At 28.1% G+C, this 26,510-nt stretch overlaps 1 long non-coding RNA gene across 1 annotated transcript; it reads left to right on the forward strand.

Annotated features, from left to right (window-relative positions):
• Positions 1-907: 907 nt before the first annotated feature.
• On the forward strand, positions 908-26,288 carry LOC107454821 (uncharacterized). Its single transcript, XR_001585506.3, has 3 exons — positions 908-1,056; positions 3,912-4,021; positions 25,892-26,288. It is a non-coding gene; the product is annotated as an uncharacterized lncRNA (long non-coding RNA).
• The last annotated feature ends 222 nt before the right edge of the window (positions 26,289-26,510 follow it).

The raw sequence follows: 26,510 nt of genomic DNA on the forward strand, positions 1-26,510 counted from the left end.
CAAAAAAAAAAGAAAAAAAGAAGACGAAACAAACTCTTGCTTTTAAAGAGGAGAGAAAGTTTTTTACAGTTATTCTGCATCAGATTTTTACCATTTTTAAGGAAACAAAAAAAACTAATTTTTTTAAAGATTTCATCCTTTACAATAACATTTTATTTTGTTTCTTCACCCGCGGCAACGAAAAAAAATTAATTTTAAAAAATAATTTTAAATGAAAATTCTAGATGTAAATTTTTTTTGGCTAAATTGTAAAAACTAAAATGAAAATAAAACGTAAAAGTGAATAGGAAAAAAAGTATGTAAAAAAAGCAAACTCTAATTTGTATTACTAAAGCAGAGAGAAAATTTTTTACAGTTATTGTGCATCAGATTTTTACCATTTTTAAGGAAACAAAAGAAAGTAATCTTTTAAAGATTTCTTCCATTACAATAACATTTTATTTCTTCGCCCACGGTAACGAAAAATAAGCAGACGACAGCTGTAAACCTGTTCAAAACAAGTTTTCGAATTGCCCGCCGTCAAGCTATAGAACATTGGTTAAAAGTGGATAGAAAGCGGGACTAAATCACGAATTTGATTCGTGGAAAATGGGATGATTGGTTTTTATTGGCCGGAGTCACCAAGAAAAAAAAAAGTCTTTTACTCTCAACGCTTATAATGATACACGCATACTGACGCCCAACAGACTAGCCTAAGGGATTAGTTCAAGGTGGATTTATTCGAAAGCAGGTAAGAGCTCTCTCTCTCTGATGTATAAAATACTCAATTAAATGACCTCGATACGCCTTCGGTTACTTGATTGCAGGTGAATAAAGAAAGAAACCGCAGACTGGATTAGTAAAGGATTGTAACAGGTATGTATGTTTCGTTGTTTGTCAAGTTCTTTTCCGGTTATGAGCACATGGTTAGCAGATAAGTTTAGTTTACTCTGGCCAGGTCGGGATGACTGGCAGTATTGTTCTTTTCAACTAATATTGCACTCGTCCCGGCCTATCAAGAGTGACTCTTGCAACTTTTACAAGAATATTTTCAGCTCAATAGGCCCCTCCCCATAGGTGAGTCTTTTAGATTCAATTTTTGTTATCAAACTTGTATGATGTGTAAGGAGCATTCAGTCATTACATTTCGGTCACTGAATAGCTTAATTGGATCTCTCTTAAAAAGAGCCATTCCAAAAACTTTTATTTTATTTAAATTAAATATATTTATCGAAAACATAGTTCTAATTTTATTTCATATTCCTTTCTTTCCTTTAAAAAAATAGAAAGACTTTTTTATGTTAAAATAAATTTAAGGAAATATTACTTTTTGCGAAAACATCATTGTTTTTTATTAATTATCGCAAAATGATCATGTAATGGTGTCACATCACAATGAAAGAATAGGATTGACTGAATTTCAACATCTGCTTGAGTTTTTTTTTTTTTTTTTTTCTGAAACATTTTAAGATACTGAGCAAAAAGTTTAAATTAAGATTATTTTTTAAAACATTAAACTGGTATAATTTTGGACAAAGTATTAAAAATAAAGTGTGAAGGAAGTAGAAATTTGAATAACTCCAAGGAAAAGTTGGTGGTGTAATTCAACTAGTGGTGCAAAAATTTATACAAGATTAGCTTTTTTTTTTCTTTTGTAAAAAATAAACCAATGAAATAATTTTTATAGAAAATGATCAATCATTGATATAATATGTGGACCATTCTCACTGAAAGTTAACAGTAATTTGCAGAATTTTTTTCTTTTTTTTAAAAAATAGCGTTAGACCCTGTTAAATGGTCAAAAAAATAAGTTAAGTCTTGATATTTTTCTAGAGTGGCCCCCATGACTATGTTGATCTTAGTTTAAAATCATAAGACAAACCCAATCACTTTCCAATTTTAATTAAATTGAATGAAGCACTTAATTATGACAAAATTTTAAATTGTAATTATTTAGTGTTAAAAATTATTTATATTTTATAACAAAATATAATATTAATTTATAAGATTTCAAAAGGGACCGGAGTGTTCTCTTGCTGCTCAACGAGAAGTAATTTTGATAAAGCCTTAAAAATAATCAAAATAGGAATAATGACTTTGTTTTTCACTTTTCTAATACTGCCGCAGATGGGGTCATATATTTTTTCTTCTAACGCTCTTATTACAAGTAAAAATGTTAATTATAAAAAATGTGTCAGATCATATTTGTATTAAGATATGACATACAAAGTAGTTTTCATTGATATTCAAAAATTTATCAATAACTGTATTTGTAAATTAAAGAAATTTCAATGATGTCTGTTTCTCTTAGATCTAAATAAGAGCAAAAAAATTGCTTGGAGGATTTTACCTTTAACTCAGAAAAAGACGCAACCATAAATAATTAAACTTAATATTTGTCACTTATTTTTGACCTAAATTAATACAAAATAATGAAAAATATGTTTAATAAAATATTGTGCATGCTAAGAAGATTTTCATTTTTTGGGTTCCTGTTATGATTCATAGTTGACTAACTAGTCCTGACGTCACGAACAAGAATTTGACCCACATTCGATGTGAGAAGCTTTATTTTCATTAAAATGAGTGAAGAGAATAAATCGAGTTTTTTCAAACACAAAAGAAAACTTAGTTATGTTCACAAATAATTTTACTAGGGAATTTTCGAACATCAAAATATAATACAGCATTTTCATAATAATCACCATTAATAGATTTTTTCAATGAAAATTTTAGGAAGTAATGTAGGTTCCAAGAAATGTCCTACTATTAAAGTGATTAATATAGTCGGACTTCTATTCAACGAACTTCCATTTTTCTCTATTTTGTGATTTTTTTTGAGGAACATTTCGGAAATTTCTTCGTAAAATAACTTCCAAATAGCGAAGGGAGTTTTTCTATTTAACGAACTTTTCTTTGAGATCCACTTTTCTCAAAATATTTCAGAACATTTCAAACTTGTTAAACACATTTTATGGAGAATTTTCGAAGCCAACTTTTAACACTAAAATCCTTTTTTGTTTGCCTTTCAAACGAAAAACTCAGACAAAATGAACGTCAGTAGCAATTAAAATTAAGAACGCGTGTTCAAAATTACTTTTATTATAAATTTAGCTTTTTTTTAAGTTGAAAATGTATGCAGCGTGATAAAAATGTTTTGCTCTATTCTTGCTTTCCATTTCTTTTATGGTTAAGATTTATGAAACAAATAGTAGATACTAGTTCGCAAGATAAAGTTGTACCAATAGCTATTTTAATTATGTCTAGGGCTTGAGAACTTAAAACCTGCTTTGTGTGTATTTCAAAAGGTGATTTTTTATCTAACGAATTTACCATATAACGACTTTATTATCGGGATTTAGCAACTTCGTTAAATAGAGATCCGACTGTAATTTGAATATTGTGTAAAATTTCTCTGGATTTTTTATCTTTATAAACCTATATTATGAAAAAATTACCAATTTCAACAAAAGACTACGAAATATTGAAAAACTAACGTGATTTTACTTACTCAAGATATAGGTAATAAAAGTACATTTATAATATAATTATTTAAAAATTTTCTGCTCTCATTACTTCGCTCTCATTTTTAATCACATGCCAATAAAGAATTTTTCGCATGTTTCTGACAATCAAAATGGATTGTGTTGCGAAATGCAATTTTTTTTTCATTACTAAATTCATCTTTACTTTCTAGCATTTTTTATTTTTTTTTTACGCAAATGGATCTGTATAAACTTTCAAAGTCAGTACTAATTTAATTTAAATAATTGCCCTCCGTAAAACGAAATTTTTCCTATAGCGAAATACCAGCGAAGCTTGCTGCATTGAGTTGTTTATACAATTTTAATCACTGTTTTATTATGTCTGGAGAAATATTTTTATTTTTTTACATCCGAAGTTCTTACAACAAATATTTATCATATATATAGCTACCAACTCTACTGGATTTACCAATAGACTACTGGATTTTGCAGGTTTCTTCTGGTATAATAAGAATTCTCATGGTTTTTGCACATTTAAGAAAATTCCTTAAATATGAGTAAGTTTTTGAAAAGAGATCCCTATTTTTACACAATTTGCTTGCCTGAATATTTAAATAAGTATTACTAATACATAATGACGCTAGTCTTATTTACAGTAATCAGTTCTAGGCATTTCATTCTCACTTTTTTTTTCTAAACTTTTCAGTTTCTTCATATTTAGAACTTTTTTTTAAATTGTAAAATCTTTTAACTATCAATAATGAATTACTTGTCTACTACTATTTTAAATTATGAGTTACCATTATAAAATTAATTTAATGTCAATCATAAATGGAAAATATTGTATTTTTGCATATTGACTTTTGATTCCAAAATAGTGGAGGGGTTTTATTATATATATTTAGAGATAACTTTTCCAACTTTGCAGGAAAAACCATAAAATTATGAAATGAATATATTTGAATAAGTAGTTTATTACTATAAGTTTGACTTTTTTTTTACTAAGTTTGCCTTTTGTTTTGTTTTGTTTACATAAACTGATTTTTATATATATATTATTCAACAGCGTGAAATACACAGAAACAAATACAAATAACGAATCTATAAACGTATTATCATAGCTGCCAACTCCACTGGATTTGGCTATCCTAGTCTACTGGCTAAATAAAAATTGCAAGGCTAAGGTTTTGTACAGGTTTTACTGTCCTAAACCTTGAGTGTAGGTAAACACATATTAATACATGATATTGTCATTTTTAGATGGTGTTCTTTTTAAATGGTTTTAAAAATATTTTCTTTTTTTAATTAGTTTCTATATTATAGGGAAATAAAATAAAAACCCATTTATGAAAATATTAGATATTTTTAATAATCTAATCCAATCTTATTATCCCTTTTTTGTGTCTGTATTTCAAAATATCGAACTATTTAGCATATTCGAGTCCTCGGATTAAAAAACCCATTTATGAAAATATTTCTTTGGTTTCTCTTTTAATAGTTCTATTTTGTATTTCCAAACACTTCTCTGCCATTCAAAAATGTATTACAAGATTCAATCAGTAATTTAATTTTAATGCTTATTTTACACCCCGTTAAATACAGTTGGATATATTATCAATAAAACATTGAAATTTTAGATAAATTTGTTTATGTAGAATTTGCTATGTTAGATCTCTATTTTCTTAATTATTATTAAACAAAAGTTTTCTTGTAGATTTGAATATAATTAATTAAGTGATAAGCGTCGTACAGATGAAATAGAATAAAAGAGACTGTTTAAACCATTGTGTCTTGCCATCCCTGATTTAGTGCGATTGAAATATTTCAGACTATATTTCTCAAGATTATTTAAGATAATCAAGGTTTCTTTTATTTCGCCAGATCAGCATAAAATACTGCAGAATTATTAATGAATGTTCTAAAATTACTTGACTTTTCGATTCTATAAATATCAGAAGTTATTTTGGATCAAAAAATTTCATACATTTGCAGTCTAAGAAAGGAAACATTTTTGTATTGAACAAAATTTCTTCTTCTAAAGTGTTTTCGACTTTTGATTCCAAAATAGTGGAGGGGTTTTATTATATATATTTAGAGATAACTTTTCCAACTTTGCAGGAAAAACCATAAAATTATGAAATGAATATATTTGAATAAGTAGTTTATTACTATAAGTTTGACTTTTTTTTTACTAAGTTTGCCTTTTGTTTTGTTTTGTTTACATAAACTGATTTTTATATATATATTATTCAACAGCGTGAAATACACAGAAACAAATACAAATAACGAATCTATAAACGTATTATCATAGCTGCCAACTCCACTGGATTTGGCCCTCCTAGTCTACTGGTTAAATAAAAATTCTCCTTATTTATATAAATCCCCTAAAATTGAGTCCTTAAAAAATACATATTAAAATCAACGCAGATTATTTGCTTGCTTCAATATTTAGGTAAGTGTTACGTAAGTGTAATGAAGCTCATATATTAAAACCAGTTAACTATCTTTGATGAATTAAATGACAATTACTATTCAAAATTACGAGTAAGCATAATACATAACATTTCAACTTCATTTAACATAAATCATAACTGGAAAATATTGCAGTTTTTCTATTTTGATGACTATAAAAATCCCTAAAATTCCCTATGTGTAAAATATTTAGTGGAACAATTATCATTAAATTTATATTGTTTCGTAAAATCGACTTTTTCCAATCTATGTTGTCAACTATGTATTATGTTAAGACATCTTTTTTTGTCTTGTATTTGCTGTGATCAGCCGGTCTTTGAGGGATGTCACTTTCCTGCAACAGTTCCAAAAATGAACTGGAAATAAGTTGAATTGGGGGATAATTATGCAAAAGAGATCTACCCAATTTCTTGTTTTCGGAATTTTTACAACTCTTTAATATTATTATAAAAAAAAAGAAAGTTTGATGAATAGAGTTTTATTATCATAAAGTTTTATAAAGGGGAATTAGGAGTCATATACTTATTTCTAAGATGAAATTTAATCTTGTAAGACGAAAATAAGTTGTTTCGAAAATTTGAATTTATTTCTTTACACAACATTTGAATAATCACTAATTTTTTTAATAGGGTAAACTGAGAATTTGCTTACATTATTCATTTTTTTTAATGTTTCATTGCTTTCACCAATGAGACTTTTAAATGAAAATATTAGTTCTGATTTTTAAATAAAATAACAAATTGCAATTTTAAACTATTAAATCATCAAATTGTCACCTTGGAGGAAATGATTCCAATTGAGGGTTCAATAAGCATTTAAAACAACAAAAGAGGCATAAAACTTAAATTACTGAATACATTTATAAAAAATATTCTTGTATTTAATTTACATTTTAATGAATATAATAATTCTGAGTCATTTTTATTTTAGTTTAAATTATAATTAATGTTTTATTTACATTTTCAAAAACATGTTTTTGAGGTTTTATGTAACCATGCAAAGTTCAGACTTTCATAACTGCTATAACATACCTGTATAACTTCAACCATTATTTACCTATAAAATTTGCAGTTTCAGGAGATTTTCTTTCTTTTTTCAAAGAAAATTTCTATTTAAGATTATTTATTTATTTTGGTGACTATGAATCAGAAAAATTATACGGTTCAAAGAATTAAAAAAAAAAAAAAATACTCAAGGTTTGATATGCTGCTATTTTTCTTCAAAAATATGCTTTTAAATTCAGTCGACTTAACGAATTTCTTTATTTTGCGATTTTTTTTTCGAGGAACCAAGAATATTTTGGGAATTTCTTCGTAAAATAACTTCCAAATAGCGAAGGAAATTTTCTATTTAACGAACTTTTCTTTGAGATCCACTTTCCCTATTTCCCAAAATATTTCAGAACATCTCAAACTTGATGAAGCATTTTACGGGGGAAATTGATTTTCGAAGCCACTTACTAAGCAGTAAAATCCCTTTCCCTCTTCGTTTGCATTTCATACGAAAAACTCAGACAAAATGAACGAGTTTTACCAGTAGCAATTAAACTTACGAACGCATGAGTAATGTATGTTTAAAATTACTTTTTTAATAAATGCAGCTATAATTTCAACATTAATTTAGCTTTTTCTTTTTTAGTTGAAAAAGTATGTAGCATAATATTGTAACACTGGATAATGCTCTTCTCTATTCGTTGTTTCCATGCAGATTTCCTTCATCGTTAAGATATATAAAATAAAAAGTAGATACTAGTTTACAAGATAAAGGTGTATCAATTGCTGTTTTAATTATGTACTAGGCTTACGAGTTCAAAACCTGTTTTGTGTTTAAGTATTTCAAAAGGTGATTTTCTATGTAACGAACTTATTATCGGGATTTAGATACTTCGTTAAATAGAGGTCTTACTGTGTAAGATAAACTCTGAGTCCTTTTGCCAAGAACTCATCGTTAATCCTATATATTTTGCTTTCCTTTCCACTTAATTGAAAACCCCACTTTTCAAAGACTTTTTAATTTTAAAGGAAATCCCTTTATAAATAATGCATTTCAATAATCCATCTGTTGATTTTAATAGTATTTGGTGCCACGCAAAAAGTAAATAGTTTTTAGAAGAAATTGTCACATACTCTTACTTTATTGAGTTATTTGAAATTTTTGTACGTCAATTCCTGAATTAACTCAAAAAGAATTTCTTCTGGTGTGACATTTGAAAATAATTAGTAAAGTTAAAGATGAGTTAAGGCCTTTATTTTTCTACAAATTACAAGCATTTTTGAATATATTATTTCCAATATAATCGTCATAACATGCGATGCTTTAAAATATAGTAAAGAAGAATATAATGTACAACTAAATAGTTTTTCAAACAATTTATAGTTGCAATCGAAAGAATTGTAAACTGTTGCTTTTAATATTCCACCTGACTGGTATATTTTTGAGTGAGATAAAGTCAATTCTAAAAGTTTTCAATTCAAAAAAAGAAGGGAGAAACGTGTAATTTAAAGACTTAATTTCTCATATATATATCATATATTCTGTAAATAAGAAACATGGATGTCATGTTTCTTATTTACAGAATTGGAATTTATTTTCAGCAGGCCTTGTTAATCGTTTTAAAAGGAAATGTTATTAAAGTATTGTATGTTTGGTTGGTGCTAGAAATGAATTCGGGCTTGAGGTTCGAGCCCAAATCGGATTACTGAGAGTCGGATAAAGGCCACAATTACCGACAAAAATTCCTTGATGACAAAAACAAAATTTTAGAAAGAAAACCTTAAGCTAAATAAAAGTAATTTGACAACTAGTGTTAATCTTAAGAAGCAAAAGTATCGGATAGAAGAAGAAGGTAATTTTTATGCCTTATAAATTTTACATTTTTAGAAACGTTGAATTTTCATGGTATCTGGCAAGAAATAATAACATTAAATAATTAAAAAAGCACTTCTGACTTTTACATATATTAATATTATATTCATACAGAAATTATCTTCGTAAAAATAATTAGGATTTTAGTAACAAACGGGACCATTTTCATGATATCTAACAAAAAATAATGACATTAAATAATTAAAAAACCACTTATGACTTCTACATATATTAAGATTATATTTATACAGAAATTATCCCTGTAAAAATACTTAGGATTATAGTAACAAACGGAACAATTTTTACGTTAGCTGACAAAAAAAGGTATGACCTAAAATTATTTTTAAAAAAAAAACTGTGAAAGACATTTAATTAGTGTACATGAGATTAATAATTTTTTTTAAATTACATACTTTTATGCAACAATTATATTTCTTCAAATTCAAAATGACACTGAAATATTTAATAATATATGTGTTATAATAGGAATAAAGCACAAAGAATGAAAACTTATTCTAATTATCATTCTATACTGTTTGGGATAATCCATTCAATATAGTCAATGCATTCTGTTGTTCAAACACGAAAATTATCACCCATATTGGTAAGAGACGATTTTAATAATTATGTATTAACTTACATGAATTGCCGAAACATTATTTTACTTTTTTCATTCATTTAATGTAAAGAAGTACTAAAATGCCGTCATTTTCATGGCTATGACACCAACTCTACTGGTTTAATAAAAATTCTCCTAGATTATGCATATTTTAGAAAATTTTCCTTTAAAAAAAATCTCTATTGAAATAGAATTTTTACACAATTTATTGCTTGTTGAACATTTAAATAAATATTACATACAGCAGCCAACTCTACTGGATTTTGCCAGATTTTTCCTGATCTACTGATTTAATAAAACTTCTCCTGGTTTTTTCCTAAAACTGAATAGGTTTCTTAAAGAAATCCTTATTGAAATAGAATATTTGCACAAATTATTACTTTTTGAGTTTATTTTTATTCACAACTCCCTTTTATAATTAATTAAAAATCTTTTAACTATCTTTGATTTAAGTGATTATTACTATTAACAATTATTTGTAAACATAACATTTCAAGTTCAATTAATCATGACAAGAAAATATTGTAGTTTTTCTATTTTGATGACTATAAAAATCCCTAAAATTCCCCATGTGTAAAACTTTGCAACAGTTATCGTGAAATAATTTTGTAAAATCTACTGAATTTTTTCCCATCCATGTTGTCTGCTATGTATACATAATGAAGTCATTTATAGTAATCAGTTTAAAGCTTATTTATTTTTTTCTAAATCTAAAATTTTCAGTTTAATTTTATTCAGAGCTCCCTTTTTAAACTAATAGAAAAAAAAATCTTTCTACTATAAATAATAAATTACTTGTCTGTTAGTATTCAAAATCATGAGTTAACATATTAAGACATTTATCGTCAATCATAAAGGGAAAATTTCAAAACTTTTGTATTTTGATAAGAGTATTCTTTTTGTAAAATATTTAGTATATTATGCTACAGTCATCATGAAATTTATAGTATTTCTTTCCCATCCATGTTGCGCTACAAAAAGTATTCATAAAGTATTCAACTTCGATATATTTATTTTAAAATTCAGTTTGTTTCTATAGAAATGGGATAAATTCAAATGTTTTATTTTGCACGCACATATTAATATATAAGATAATAGAAATATAGGCCATCCGTAACTGAGAATATATTTTGGGATTATATAGTTGCTACAACTAAACTAATTATTTTAGTAAATTCAGAATTCTCAAATGTGATCCTCAAATTTTATTGAAATTTGTGAAATAATTATGCGTATCTAAAATTGTATCTAAGTAATTGAGCTTGAAATATTGGGCATTTACTCGAGTAAAATTGAGAAACAATTTTTTGAAAACAAGGAATTATCTAAGCAACGTAATAAACTATTACGCTGCTATACTATTAGGGGGACCGGAAAGTAATGTCATTTCGGTGCATTTGATATTTTTCATCAAGATTTTATTTTTAATCAATATTGTATTCACTCTCGTTAGCCTTTCAATGCCAGATAGAAATGGATGGATAAAAAATGTTTTTAAATTTAACTAATATTTAATGCACCGACTTTCCTGTCACCCTAATACCAATAATTATCACCTAGAAGAAGAATTAGTTAAGGGATGCGAGCACCACTTTGGAATTTATGATTAGATTTCAACGGACTAAAATGCATTCATTATAGTTCTAACATCAAATATGCTTATTAAATGGTGCAGACGAATTAAGTTAGCTATATAAAACGCCCTTTCTCTGAATTAATAGAATCCTCAAAATTGCTTCACTTTTTGCTCTTAAACAGTAACTTTTTACTCGCTCATCCAAAGATTGATAGGAAAAAATCAGGCCTTATTTCATGAGAGGCCTGAATTCTTTTTAAATTTAAAAATAGGACCTCTTTGAGAAAACGAAATTTGAAAAAAAAAAAAAAGGAATTTGCATTAATTGCCACTCTCTTGACCAGAATTTTGGGACCCTATTTTCCGGATGGCGCTTACTCATTTCCTCCTAAAATTTCAAGAATCCAAATCTGGCGGACACGTTTTTCACGATGAAGATTTACCGTGTGATTTTATGATTTTCATTAGCATATTTAAGGTTCCTCAAATCATTAAGATCGCCTATTAGTACTTTTTAATTTGATCATTAGATCAGCAGTTATTAAAGTGTTATATTTTGCTTACTGTTTTTCAAATTTCCTCATTTTAACTAAAACTATCGAATATATTTTTCTCTCTATTTTTATTTTAGTTTTTCTGTCCATTATTAAATGTTCGAAAATCCACAACACACCCATGTTGTGAGATAAAAATTGATCTGTGATCGTTCTGATGATCTGTAACATGATGTTTTCTTTTTATTGATTCTGTAATGAGAGAAAGTTGGACAGTGTGAAAAACAAAACAGCAATAAATAGTGAGGAAGAAATCACCAAACCTTAATGTTAAATTCATTTGAAGCAATTCTATAGTAGATAATAATTTTACAACTATTTTAGTTATGTGTATGAATTTGTTTCGTCTCGTATTTCACCTATTTTCCATATCAAAAACTTTATATCGGGATTCGTTAAACAGAGGTCTGACTGTATATACCAAAGTAAAATTAAGTCTTAATTCATTGTGGCACATACTACCGGTACAGTAGAACACACCTTGGCACACTACTGAACACCAAGTACGATAGATGCCAGCAGACCACACTGGCCAAAAGAGTTTCCCAATTCGTAATATATATATATATATACATACACTGCCCATTCTGTTTCACTAGAGCACTTACAGGACTGCCTTGGACTAATAAGAAGTGATCTGCAACCTGATCTCCTGACCATAATGGACTTCCTACATGTCAACGACCTTGTGGAGCCGAACTTTAGTAACATACATGCACCTTCTTTTTTTGAAAAAGTGAATCTCTCTATAACGAAAAAAAAAAAAGTGTGAAGGGATTCGGCGTAGCGCAGTTGAAATCTCGAGGAAGACAGAAGCAGAAATATGTGAAGACCGCTTTTGGTCTGAATCATCTGCTTTTCCATCTCATCAATGCATCAGTATCGGCGAACCCGTGCGCACTTTGCTTATAACCATTAATTCTCTTTCCTCCTTGTTTAAGTTTATTTGGTTTAAAACTCCTCTTTAGTATTCTTTTTTTTTTAAAACTTATTTTGAGGGAAATAAAGACAAGCATATGAGGCTTTTTTAATATTCGCGCTGAAATAACTAATTTGACTAATATTTCAACTATTTTTCAAGCAAGTTTTTTGTTAATAGAAATAACAAGAAAAGATGATCTCGCTTCTAAAGACTTGGCACTTAACGGAGCGAAGTCCTCTTTTCTGATACAAAACGGTGTGAAGTCAGGAAACTATGTAGGGATCACAATACAGGTTTCTTTTTTTGTCAAAACAAACTCAGAAGAATTCCTTCACTATTATAAGCAAACCAGAAAGAGTTGTATTATATAACGCTATAAGAAAAATGCTTCATTAGTCTTTTAAAATTAAAGATTATTGTCTTGAACATTTTATGAGTAAAAAAAGTTTCTCGAATAAATTTAATTTAAGGAAATTTATTTTTATTCCTTTGTTATTATTTTGCATAGTTCACAAAAAGTGTTTTCGAATTTCTGGAATTAGCAGGTCTGTCTTAGAAAAAATAAAAAAGTAGCGCTTATTAAAAAAAAATCCACAATATTGATAATAATAACTTATAATCAGTATTACCTTTTTTGTCAAGTAAAAGGGAAGAATAATTTGTTTTTATGAAAAAGGATACTTGTCGAATATGCATTACTAGAAATATTTTTTAATTTAATAACCGTCCTTGAGCAGCAGTCCCAATTCTGGGCTACCAATGTTCCGCTACCAATGATTTGTTAGGGGAACTTTGCGGCCCCGACAAATTTAACGTGCATCAGGGCATCGGACTCACGACCTCTTAGACATTGTCCCCTACCAACCATGCTATCCAGGCCCAAAACTCTTCTCAAAAAATTAAAGTCATTTATATAAAAGAGACAGCGAAAATAGTATATTTTTCACTTTTTCGCTCTCACTTTTGTTTTCATAATTAAAAGATCTTCTTTAAAGATTTACTTTCAAAGTCAGTAAAGAAATGTTTAAACACTGCTTTTTAAATTAAATGCAGAGAATTTGGTTTATTTCGACCAAGAATGGCATAATATTCATGCAGTAAACAGATGATGTAAACGTTAGATTCTTATTGTTTATAAAAAGGATTTTTAATGTTTTTTCGAGAATATTTGACCAGAAAAGTTAAATATTTCTTTGTCCTTTGCTTTGTTATCTCGTGTGTGACTCAAAAAGTTGATTAATATTTTTGACAAAAAAATATTTTATACATATTTACTTTGCCTGATAATATAGCAGTAATTTTATTTGTCTTGTATAAAATTATAATTTCTGATTTTCTCTATTGTAATTGTTACATAAATGTAATTAAAATGTAACTAATTTATTTAAACATAGTGTAATATATTTTTAAGTTTAATAACTGTAAAACCATTACTAAAAATATTCACCCTAATATAACCTTTATCTGACTATAGTCTTTATCGTCTTTATATGACTTTGTAAAGTAAAATTACACAGCTACTTAAAAGTCTTTAAACAATCAAACACAGAGAATAGAGGAGGATAAAGCAAATTATAGATAAAGTAGGTAAAAATACGCAGATTTTACAGTTTTATTTTCGCAAATATTTAAAAGAGATTTCTAGAGAAAATAATGATGAGTAAAAATATTCACCCTAATATCACCCTCATCTGACTATAGTCTTTATCACCTTTATATGACTTTGTAAAGTAAAATTACACAGTTACTTAAAAGTCTTTAAACAATCAAACTCAGAGAATAGAGGAGGATAAAGCAAATTATAGATTAAGTAGGTAAAAATACGCAGATTTTACGAAAATACGCAGATTAAGAGATTTCTAGAGAAAATAATGATGAGTACAAAATATTTCAGTTAGATTTTTAAATATTTGGTTAATTGTGTGGCATTTTGATAATTAGGTTAGATCTTTTGAAATCACAACAACCAAAGATAATCTTTTGAAATCACAACAACCAAAGATAATCTTTTGAAATCACACCAACCAAAGATAATTTTGATAACAAGGAGTTGTTATCAAAATAAACTTTTTATGGTTTAGTTCACTCTCAGTACTCCGTCATCTGGGATAGTACAAAAATTATAAAACTATCGAATTATACATTCAAATTATTCAACCCGGGTTATGTTGAACTACAAATTAAATATTGCTTTGTGGCTTCATGAAATACTCTAGCAAAGGAATTCAACTTCAATAAAATTTCAATTTTATTGGAAAACATTTTCATATGAAAACCATTTGGTTAATACAACTTGGTTCTAAAACTGATGTATCTGAACTATACATATTTCCTTTAAGATTAGCATTCCTCCTAAATATATCTCTTAAAAGTAGCGATTACATTTCAAAAATATTTTGGAATCATTCAAAAAAGTAGCACTACATTTGTAATAGTAGTTGTAGTTTACTAAAATATATATAATTGTTCTGTTTTAACTACACTGGTGTAAAAAAAGCAGACTTGGTCGATTATCTCTAGAACTGCTGGACAGATTATTATGTTACATACATTCATACAATACAAAACAAATAATTATTCAACAATTGTAATACACACGCATGATCGTGCGTAACACACGTTGGAGTTTGAAAAAGCGGTTGCAGAACAAATAAAAAAAATGGGTTGATAGGGGGTCCCCTTACCGTGGGGTCAGATATACGGTCCTTGCAGCGTGATTTCATACTTGAAATAAGGCAGTTTAACATTTCCTGTGGCAATGGCCTATGACTATTTCATACCTTCCGATTACAACGAGTGTTTCGCACGATCAGTATTAAAATTGTTGAATAATTATTTGTTTTGTATTGTATGAATGTATGTACTTATCAAATTTCATTAAAATCGGTCCACTAGTTCAAGAGATTATTGACCAGGTCTGCTTTTAATTTCTTACACCAGTGTATATAAAATTGAAGAATTTATTTTTAATTACAGATTTTACGAATAAGAAAATATTGAGTTGTAGATTAATAATTTAAATGCATATTTTAGATGGATGAATCTTGATCCTTGTCTAACATTTCGGGACAACTGCTCGTAACCAATTGAGTTTCATGGTTTGATCATTTTTCTTTTTTATTCCTGCAATAATAATGAACTGAATTTATATTATTTTTATTTTAGAACAGCTCGACGGGGTGACCTTAAATATGTTAATTAATAAGTGCAGACGATAATTTAAGATGCGAAATCAAACACGAAAACGAACTTTCCCTCAATAAACATACCCTTTTTTTAAAAAAAAATTAATTTTATAACCGTCGTTGAACAGCCGACCCAATTTTGGGTTTACGACTACTAATGTTCAACTAAGAAGCCTTGTCCTTTTGAACCCAATCCGAAAGACAGGGGAACTCCTGGGTCAAAAATTGGGAGAAATTTTGCCTTCGTTTTTTTAATGGAACTAGCCCGCATTTCCATTGCAGGGAGTGGAAAACCTCCTACGATTAGCCTGACGACAAGGGTACTCTAACCGTCTACCTCAGAAAATATTTTACGTTAGTACTAAGGTCGGTGCAAGCCGGCATTCGTATCAACCTCGGTTCACCTCTTTGGAATTCCTGAGCCATCACAGTTTTTTTCGTTGCATATATATTTATATATATATATATACACTAAAAATANCTGGTTTATAGAATATATATATGAAGCTCCTTTTTTCATGAGTAGTTTTAACCGTGCTTTATTCTGACAGGTGGTGTCGAAAGACAGAAAGTTATTAACTTTCTACGTAAATTATGCAAAATTTTTATTTATACTGAATTAAATTTTGTTATCCCCATGCACCTACTCCGCATGTGGTAACCAATAATGTTTTGCTGAGTATAATTTTTATTTATTACTTAAATGTGAAGTAGTTTATGCTATAAACTTTAGCAGGGGCTGAAATGTTGTGAGGATATAAGAAAAGGTACCCCAAAATTTAATGCATGGATTACAGTAGTCAGTAAATCGTGCTATTTGAATAAGATTATGCTCTTGTATATATTTTTATTCGTATAGTTAATTCTTATATTTTTTATTCATATATTCAATATTTTTGTTCCTATAAATCTAAAATACATTGAGCAAATAAAAAAAGACCTAAAATAAAGCATGGATTGGATATTTACAAATCGTAATGGCTCAAAAGGGTGGTTTTAATTAGTATTAACACTTACTTAAGTTACAGAAACATACTTTCTCTGAATAAACCTTTTTCAACGAATTTTTAACCATTGATGTACAGAATGGTAAATGCAATCTGGGAAATATAATTTGATGAACCTTAATTTCACATATTTAACCATACCTCACAAAAATCGAACCTAATTTTTTCCCCCCAGAATTTTAATATTCGTTTATCCAAATATAATTTATTATTTTACTTAACAAAAACTTTGAAAAAATAGTGAATTGTAAAGTATATAAATTTTTACATTTAAGTAATTTTAAATGACAAAATACCAGATTTGAGTAAGCCGGATCTGAGTTATAAAATTTGAAAAAAGGCTTATTTTTATATTCTTCTTCTCGAGAGATTTCGTTCACATTTTGTCATTTAAAATTGCATCCTTTAAAATGGTGCAAAAACTTGAATAACATAGAATAAAAAATTTTCACTGTTACTAAAAAAATAATGAATAAAATGGTAAGTGAAATTTTTTTTTTAGATTAATGAGTATTATAATTGCGTGCAAAAACGATCTTCTTAAAAAGCTCCCGAGATATGATGAAATATTTAAAAAGAGAAATTTTGAAACTTTGGATAGCGATCAAAGTATCGCTCAGCTTTTTTAATAGTTCCAAAATAAATAAATACGATTATTAAGAAACTATGCCCAAATTTTGCCTTTTTCCATTTCAAATTACGTACTTAAAATTATGTTATACCTTACAATATATGCATACCTTACAATTGTAAATTCTCGCTATTAAATTGCTGGGTAAAAGAATCCGTCGAAAACATTTATGTTTATACAGGGAAAATAGGTTTCTGAATCTAATTTCGTAACTCAAGATACTGAGTTACGAACTGAGTCAAGATTGTCTGAACTAGTTAATTAGCATATTTTAGTTTAGGCCTTAGAACAATTAAAATTGAATCCACTGTGCATACTGGTATACTGTACATTATACTAGATTATTAATTAAAAAGAATGCCAATTTTTATTCGTGCAAATTGCTTAGAAAATAATTAATATTTTCCACTTTATCCTAAACTTAATTGAGTGAAAAAAATTCTTTAAAACTTCATTATAAGTTTTCATGGACATAGGTTAGTTGAAATTCAGCGTGCTTTGTGCTAACATATCTTGCTATACCTCTGTTGGCGACTGTTGAACACTAGTACTCATTGTTTCTTTTCTTTTGTATGCGTAACATATCTAATTAACATAATAAGTTCAAGTAAAGCCTGATTTCTTTCTTTTTTTTTTTTAGTTAATATTTAAATGTTGTTAAAAATTTAAAAAAATTTTCTTCAATTTCCTGGTTTAGTAGGATTTAATTAAGCTTTTGACATTGTTTATGAAAATTTCTAATGCCCACATGTAAAATTATTTTATTATCACTGTAAAAAAGACACCATTTTTGAATAGGTACTGGAATATGCCATCTGGGGAGAAAACCGATTCCCTCCTCTTTTCAGTCGTACTACGATATTTTTCTATATTTTTCGTATTTAATTGTTAAAAATATCTTTTAACAGTTCCATGGCGTTTTCTTTTAGATATAAGTTTAATGTAGTTTTGAGTTCCACATAGTTTCTTACCTTAAAAGTTTTTAATCTATTTGAAAATCAAGACATAAACTAACATGCTTCCTTCTTCTATGGCTCTCCACGCGCTAATGGTGAAAGCATGCGAAGTGTTGCCATAGGTAGAGAGTTCTGCTCTACTCTACCTGTAGCCCATTTCAATCTCTAATTAATATTTTAATGAATATTTTTCCTTGTCACACCTCTGAGTAGATTTCTGCCCTTTTTTGATCACAAGGATTTTTAGGGCCCACTGTTTTAGTACCTGAAGTTCACCAAAGAAAATTGCTTTTACTTTTGATACAAAAGTTACATTTGATATAAAAGCTAACTTCGTCACATCATACATAAAAAGAAAACCTACAAACTTGGTCATCCCGCACTTAAACTGAAGGTCATTCATTCATAAATTATTATGTCATCATTAGTTCTAAACTCAATATGAAATGACTAAATATCATTAACTTATACTGAATGTTATTCGTTCATAAATTACTATGTCATCATTAGTTCTAAACTCAAAATAAAATAGCGTTAAAATTCATTAAAACACAAATTAATTCCTTCCTTAATTATCACTTTAAAAGATAACATAAAATTTCTCAGCTGCGCTCAATTTTCAATTACATGTGCACACGCACATAAATATAAATTATTGCTATTTGAACATTTTTTTGAAATTTTAACGAAATTTTTCAAATGTGACCGACTAATCAACCATTGTACAACATTAAAAGGTTATTCGAAAAAGGTGATTAAATTCTCTCGAACAACCTCGTGTTTGTACAAATTTATCATTTTGAATGTTTACTGAAACGAAAATAAAATATTACACAAACGCAAAAAACAAACTGGTTTATAGAATCAACTCACTCAATATATATATAACAATCTCGTGCATACATTTTTGATTAAAATTAAAAGAATACTTTTTTAAGTACTTATATGGATCTCTATGGAACAGGGTGAGGTTTGTTCCAACCATCGACTTGTTTACAACGAAATTTTCTTTCTTACCATATTTCAGACTATTGCGAAAATTTGTAAATAAGTTAGCATACATCTAACAGAAAATAAATCCAAATATGTTACTTTAATTTATTAACTCTGGAGTTATGAAAATTTTGCATATTATTTTTTTTACCAATATTTTGAAAAATATGACGGTGAATAAAAGAGTATTTACTACAGCTAGTTTCCCCTAGAAAATATAAATAAATAAGTGAAAAAACTTTCCAAGCATGAGTGAATCTCTTAAAATGTAATCTGAAAATAAAATAAAATTATTTTTTCTATTTACATTTAGTCAGTGTCATAATGCTTGAGTCCTTAAACGTATCAAATTTTCCACTCTGAATATTCACTTTTTATTATTTTTGGCTATACTTTAGCTGATAAACAGCAAACTATAATTTCGCAGAAAAAATTTCATGGAACACTATATAAGATCCGGGTTTTTCTATTTTTTTCACTTCATTATTTTTCACTTCATATGCTTTAAGATGGAATTTAATTATAACATAATAAAAAAATCAATAGCTAAAAATTTTTCATTAAGAAGTATTAATTTCAAAAAGAAACTTGTGAGTAGTACTAACAAGTATAACCTAGTTTTTTTTTTTTTTGTTTTTTTTCTATTTTAATACAAATCATTAACAAACTGTTATTACTGTTCCATTGAATGATTCATTCATTATTTAAACATGTAACAAAAATTCGGAACAATCAAAAAATCATTTTGATTCGTGTAATGTTTTAATTATTTATAGTACCATTCATTGTTGTTCTAAAACACTTCCTAAATACTTAAAACAAACCTTTTCTGTCTCTTAAAAACAATAATTTTTTTTAAATACTTGTATTTTAAATAAGAAATTTTCAAACTGCTTTTTCTTGAATTTCGGCTCCTTACCATAAGCCTTGTACCTAAAAAATGGCGCCTAATAAATGAAGCTAGATAGACGATGAATGCTCTATTTTATACAAAATGTTTGACTGATTAGAAAATATTCGAGACTTTTTTAATTATAAAATGATGGTTTATAAAGAACCAGATTATTCAATGACGACTCATGAAACTACCGTAATTTCTATTGAATGTAGAATTGTTTTAATACATTTTCAGTTTTTATACAATTAAACGTTAAACAAATATTTTAAAATCATTTTATGCTGTCTTTAAATGCTGCCTGCAACAAAATGCTCTGCAATTCTAATAATTAAATTGTATTGCATTTTGTTTTACTTTATAAACTAGTTTTAATCTATAAATAAATATGTATGCTTTTAAAATAAATAGACACGTTTTTATTTATTTCCTAAATTCAATGAGAATCACGTGCCTCATTCTTTAATGCATTGATTTCAATATCCTTACATATAATTGGACGATTAAATTTTCTTCGGTAGAATAAAAAAATGACTTATCAGTGATAAACTTGATATTTTAATTGAATTTAGAAACTTTGTGTTGTTATAAAAATTTGCTGACATCTCATGTAAAAATAAATAAAATGGCATTATAATTGTTGAACATTTGTTTTAACTGATACCGATAAACTGATACCTGATCAAATTATTAGACACTATGTCAAATCTTAATTATCAGGTGATTGTTTTGACACAACCGTTTTGCACTTCTTAACGTTAGTTATCAATTGATTAAATTGGACGATATAAATTCGACGACTGGATAAAGTAGACGATATACTATATAGATATAGAATATTTATTATGTCAAATATTATTATAGTACACTATAATAATTAGACCAAATTATTAGACGCGCTGTAGTTTTTTACTAATGACATGTTTTGTACGAGTTAATACTTTTATTTTCAAAGGCACTAGTAATTTATTCGGAAGATATACTTGCATTTATTTTTAACGTTGCATTGTTAACCAATTGATGCACGAACGAAAACAAGTGCAAAAACAACGATGCTGTATAATATCCAATGATAATTAAAATTTTACATAGAATCTTATAATATGGCCAGGAACTGTATGTAGTTATAATTAGTAATATCGCAAAAAAACAAATTTTATTTATTGTTTGATTCCATTTTTTTTCCGTTTAAAAATTTTCAAATTTATGCCCTTCTCGTTTCTTACTATTTGAAAATAGGGTAGGTTTAAGATACATTATTTACCCACCCATTCCCTTACCTGAATGAAGAAAAGGCTCCCCGTGGGAAAACTTTTGCAAGGAGAGGAACAAAGAAATTCTTTCATAAAACCCCTCAAATATTTTCTTCAATCCCCATACAATAAGAAAAAGGCTTGGATCTAACAAAAGGGGACAAAAATTGACCGACAGCTGGGTTGTGGATCAGTGCGCTTTGACCCAACGGAACAGATGCTAGTAGGAAACAGCTGTCGTTCCAATCTTGAAATAGGATTGGACAATGAAGCCAGGTGTTTCTTCCATCCATCCTAACACTAGAATTTAGATATTTGAAGAATTGTTTTGTAAAAATCGTTCATTTGAAACAAAAATAGAGTGCAATCTTTTGAGAAAATTCCTATAAATGATTCCTTGAAAATTTATTTTTTACTTTCTTTTATTATTCTGTATAAAACATTGATTGTTTTTATTTATTTTAAATGTCTTTTTGGAACACCTACTTTCATTTTTAAATGAAAATGATTTCATAAAGCATTTTTTTTAAAGAAAAAGATTCTGAGACATTTAATTTTTTTTTTAAATAACTGTAAATAAATACATTTTAAAAATTAATTTATGTAAAACAAAATGTCATATGGCCGATATTGTTTCATTTTAGAGATGTTAGAAAGTGGTTGTCAAAATTACATTATTAGAATTGCTTCAAAATATTTTAGCACCTTAAACTGCATTAATGCAGTTGCACAAAGATTTATATATATATATATATATGTTCACAAAATATCCTAAACTCTAAGGATTAAATTATTCAGAAATTCAAGAACTTAAGTAGGATAAATAAATAGGAATTGCCTACTTAAAAATAACCTCGTCTCTTAAATGAATAAAATAAACAAACTCATAAAAAACCTAAAAATAATCTCTGTAAATTACAGTAAGAATGCAGAGAAATTAATGATGAAATGGTAATCGGTATAAGAGGAAAAATGTTGTCCCTATATTTCATCTCAAATCAATTAGAAAACAAATAAAATCGTCTAGAAAACATTCAAATGAAACGGATAAATAAAAAATCTTACGTTTAAATTAAATAGATATATTTCGTATGAAATGGATTTTATTGGTTAACAGTTATCCGAATATGGAATATTTCTCAAATTTAACTTTAAAATGCATGCTTGAAACGAATCAGACGATAAATTTTGGGTTCCAAACAAGCTAAAGATGTTTGCTGTGATAAAAGATTATAGATTTTTTTTCTTTTAAATTAACAAAAATATCGCTGTCTTCGATGTTCAAATTAACGTTAAGTTTTGCTTTGTCGCGTAATAACTATAAAACTAAATAACTTAAAATTACGAAGGTGAGTAGAAAAATGCACAATAAGTACGATGCAATAAAAGAAAACTAAAATTCAGTTATTAGTTCACGAATTATCAACTCTTGAAATTGGTGTTAAAAAATACCGTGTATGTTGCCCGTTGAAATTTAAATCTTCAGAATTGGCTGCAACTATAGAGTTAAGATTTGACGTGCTGAAAGGTTTATTTCTATTTTTAAATTGAATGCGATTTTTTTCTTTTGAATTTCCACTTTGTTTGAAAGTTGATTAAGTTGAGTGTTTTTATTTATTTATTTTACGTTTACGTATTGTTTAAGAAAAATTTATCTCTCTCAATCTTAATTTTATAAGTTTGCGCTTCACTTGATGTCAAAAGTAATAAGAGAAATGAACACGGTTGATACGTACTTGATTTACGTCCTACTAGAGCAGCACAATGGGCTATTGGCGACGGACTGGGAAACATCCCTAAAGATGATCCGAAGACATCGCAATTTTGATCCTCTGCTTTGGTAGTCCGACGACCTGAGCGCGATCACTTCACGGTTGAACGAGGACCTATACCATGCACTCTCGGTCCCTACGCAGGCTGATCAAAGTGGTCACTGACCGCAAGCAGTGATGCTTGACTTCAGTGTTCTACTAGGAACTGTGTCTTTACGATCAATCCACTGCGGGTGACTGTTAATATTTTTTATTCTAATATAATTTATCAATTATAAGAACGGCTTTAAAGGTTTAATTAAAGTGGATACTCAGAATCTTTTATGAGAACGTAAACTCTTCAAAACTTTTTTCAGCTTGAAAAAGAGATTTTGCAAAAGAATCGTATCGGAGAGTCCAAGTAAAACTCACATAAATTATTGTGCTGTTATTCTGATTTTTATGCTTCTATAATTTTATAAAAATCAAGCGAACATCTATCGAAAGCAAATATAATTACGCTTTCATCTTATGACTTAACTGCCATTATAAATATTAAATACCGATTCACTAGACGATTCTGTTTGATCTTTGGCGGAAATACAAGACAGGTGTAAAAATAATTATTATTGTTATACAGGGCTTATTAAAAGTGATGAATAGAATATAAATAAACATAAAAACGATATTATTTTATTTTATAACCGCCATTGACCCAATACTAAGGATTACCTCCGTAGCCTTGTAATTTTGAACCAATCCAGAAGATAAGGAAAACCAAGAGGCATGATTTGTTATAGGAACATGGAGAACTTTGAGACTCAACAGATTTAACGCATCAATCACCGGGGATCGAATACACGACCTCTTAGACCTTTTGATGGAGTGGAGGGAGAGAAATTCCATCAATAACTGTTGTTGTCAGTCAGATAATAATTTATTGTTAGGGTTAGAGCCATTATTGGAACCATATTACCGTGTTATACTTGGAAATCTATTCCACTAATAGTCATGTACCATATTCTTTGGTTAAAAGAATCACATTAATCGTTAAAATTTAATACTTTACCAAAATTTGAAAGTCTGATCTCTGGGATTCGAACCTGGGTCACCTCATTGGAAGGGAGATATCAAGACTCACTTAAATTATTTATAAAGAATGTGCCTTATTTTCTGGGACCTATAAGTGATATTTTTCTTACAAAAATTATCAGTCTCTTTCGTTTACTGAATGTTGTTGATATTAGTGTTTTATACATTCCATTGCCCTTGTACTGTTTAACTTTTTTCAAATTATTAAAGACTAACTATAACAAAAACAGAAAAAATTCCATAATATTTCATACTTCTTATTGCATTGAAAGTTAGAGAAAATTTTTATTTAAAGATCGTTCAATTTTACTCATTATCTAACAAAAATCTTTGTTTAAATTCTACGAAAGTACTTTATCTTCAGTACGAAATGTATTCTGAAAATTAACAAAAAGTATCATTGTTAATGTCACCCGAAGATTTGTTTTGTGATGTTAACCCAAAGTCACCACTATTGCAAAAATATTTTCCTACACAAATTTAGTGAATTTTGCTGATTACTGAAATTATTGTATGTATTGCAACTTCATACATGACGGTCAATATCATTATCTAGAACAGGGGTTGCCAAACTTTTTTGATCATCGACCCCTACATAATTTTTCGAAATCCCCATCGACCCTCATAAAAGTAATTTTCTGCTAATTAAAATAAAACTCTATTAGATACTGTGTTTGTACATTTATTTTATGATTTTGAACATTTATTAAAGTAATAGTACATAGTGTAACAATAGTTTTATGAAAAATATATTTATGTTGAAACATAAATACCTTAATATTTATGAAATAATAAGTAATTATAAGTAAGTAGAAATAACAAGTAAAGTAACTACGGATTTATTGCTTCTTAATCAATGCCTGGAGTTTTTTTTTGCAAGGTTCGTTATATTGGGTTCAAAATTGGTCAATTTTAATCTTAAATCCCCTCGAAACTCCACATTTAATTTATTTCTGTTCTTAGTTAAGATTGAATTTACGTGACTGAAACCGGCTTCAACCATATAGGAACTTGGAAATGCTATCATAAATGGCTGAGCTATTTCGGGAAGTCTTACAAATTTTTGCATTATATTTATATTTATATTTGTCCAAAATTTGCTTATTGTTAAATTTTTAAAAAGCGTCTTTGCTTCAAATCCCCATAATAATTCAGCAAGCTCATCTTGCAGGTTGATGTCCACGTTTTCAATTTGAGCAGAAAATGGCACAATAATCCAATCAGGGATGTCAATGTTTTCCAAATCAACAAAACGCAGTTTAAAATAGTCGCTCAATTTTTGAAGATTACCTGTATATATTTCCAAGTCTTCTTCTTTTACTTCTAATTGTCACATATCTAAAAAATACTGATAATCCTTTGACCAATTGACCCTTCCGGTTCGGATCGACCCCCTGGCTTAGATCGACCCCCGCTTATGTTAAATAGACCCCTGGGGGTCTATATAGACCACTTTGGCGACCTCTGATCTAGAAGATGACTTTATTGCTTCCTTTATTTACACACCTGTAATTTATTTTAAAATAGTTCGAATAAAATCATTTTATAGCTTTAAACCAACAAAAGGATGTTTACTAAAATGAAAGCTCCACTAATTTACATGGTTAAAACATTTAACAAATAAAGTACAAATAGATTTTTATTTTATTTTTATAGCCGTTCTTGAACAGCAGACCTGGTTTTGGGTTCATGACTACTGATGTTCAACTACATAGCCTTGCAATTTTGAACCCAATCCCGAAGACAAGGGAGCTCCTGGATCAAGTATGGGAAAAATTTGCCTTCCTGGAATATTTTTTGATGGAAATCATCCGCATTTGCGTTACTGGAGAGGAAGATCACGAGAACCTTCCACGGTTAACTTGACGGCAAGGGGACTCTAACCCATGATCTGCTGAAAATAACTGATTAAAAAAAATTGGAGCATTTAAAAAAAACTATAATGTTTTTTTATTTATTGTTCTAATTTGATTTATTGTAGGCCGAAATTATTCAATGTTAATAAACTTCCAATAAAAGATTCTTTATTAAACGCAAAAAAATGCAGAAAATTTTATGACCTAAAGCTTCATTTCTAAACTTGTAACTTTATTACGAAATCGCATTTTATTATTCGCAAATATTTTGCTTTAGACAATCATTTCCTTACTAAAACAATATTTTTGTAGAAAAAATAATAGCAGAGTGTCATGAATTGGATTTTGTTATAAAGAGAAAGAAAAGTTCGCAAAATATTATTTGATCGTCAAAAATGAAGAAAACTCTTATATTTTTA

Source organism: Parasteatoda tepidariorum, chromosome X1 (genome assembly GCF_043381705.1).
Source record: "Parasteatoda tepidariorum isolate YZ-2023 chromosome X1, CAS_Ptep_4.0, whole genome shotgun sequence".
NCBI lineage: Eukaryota > Metazoa > Arthropoda > Arachnida > Araneae > Theridiidae > Parasteatoda > Parasteatoda tepidariorum.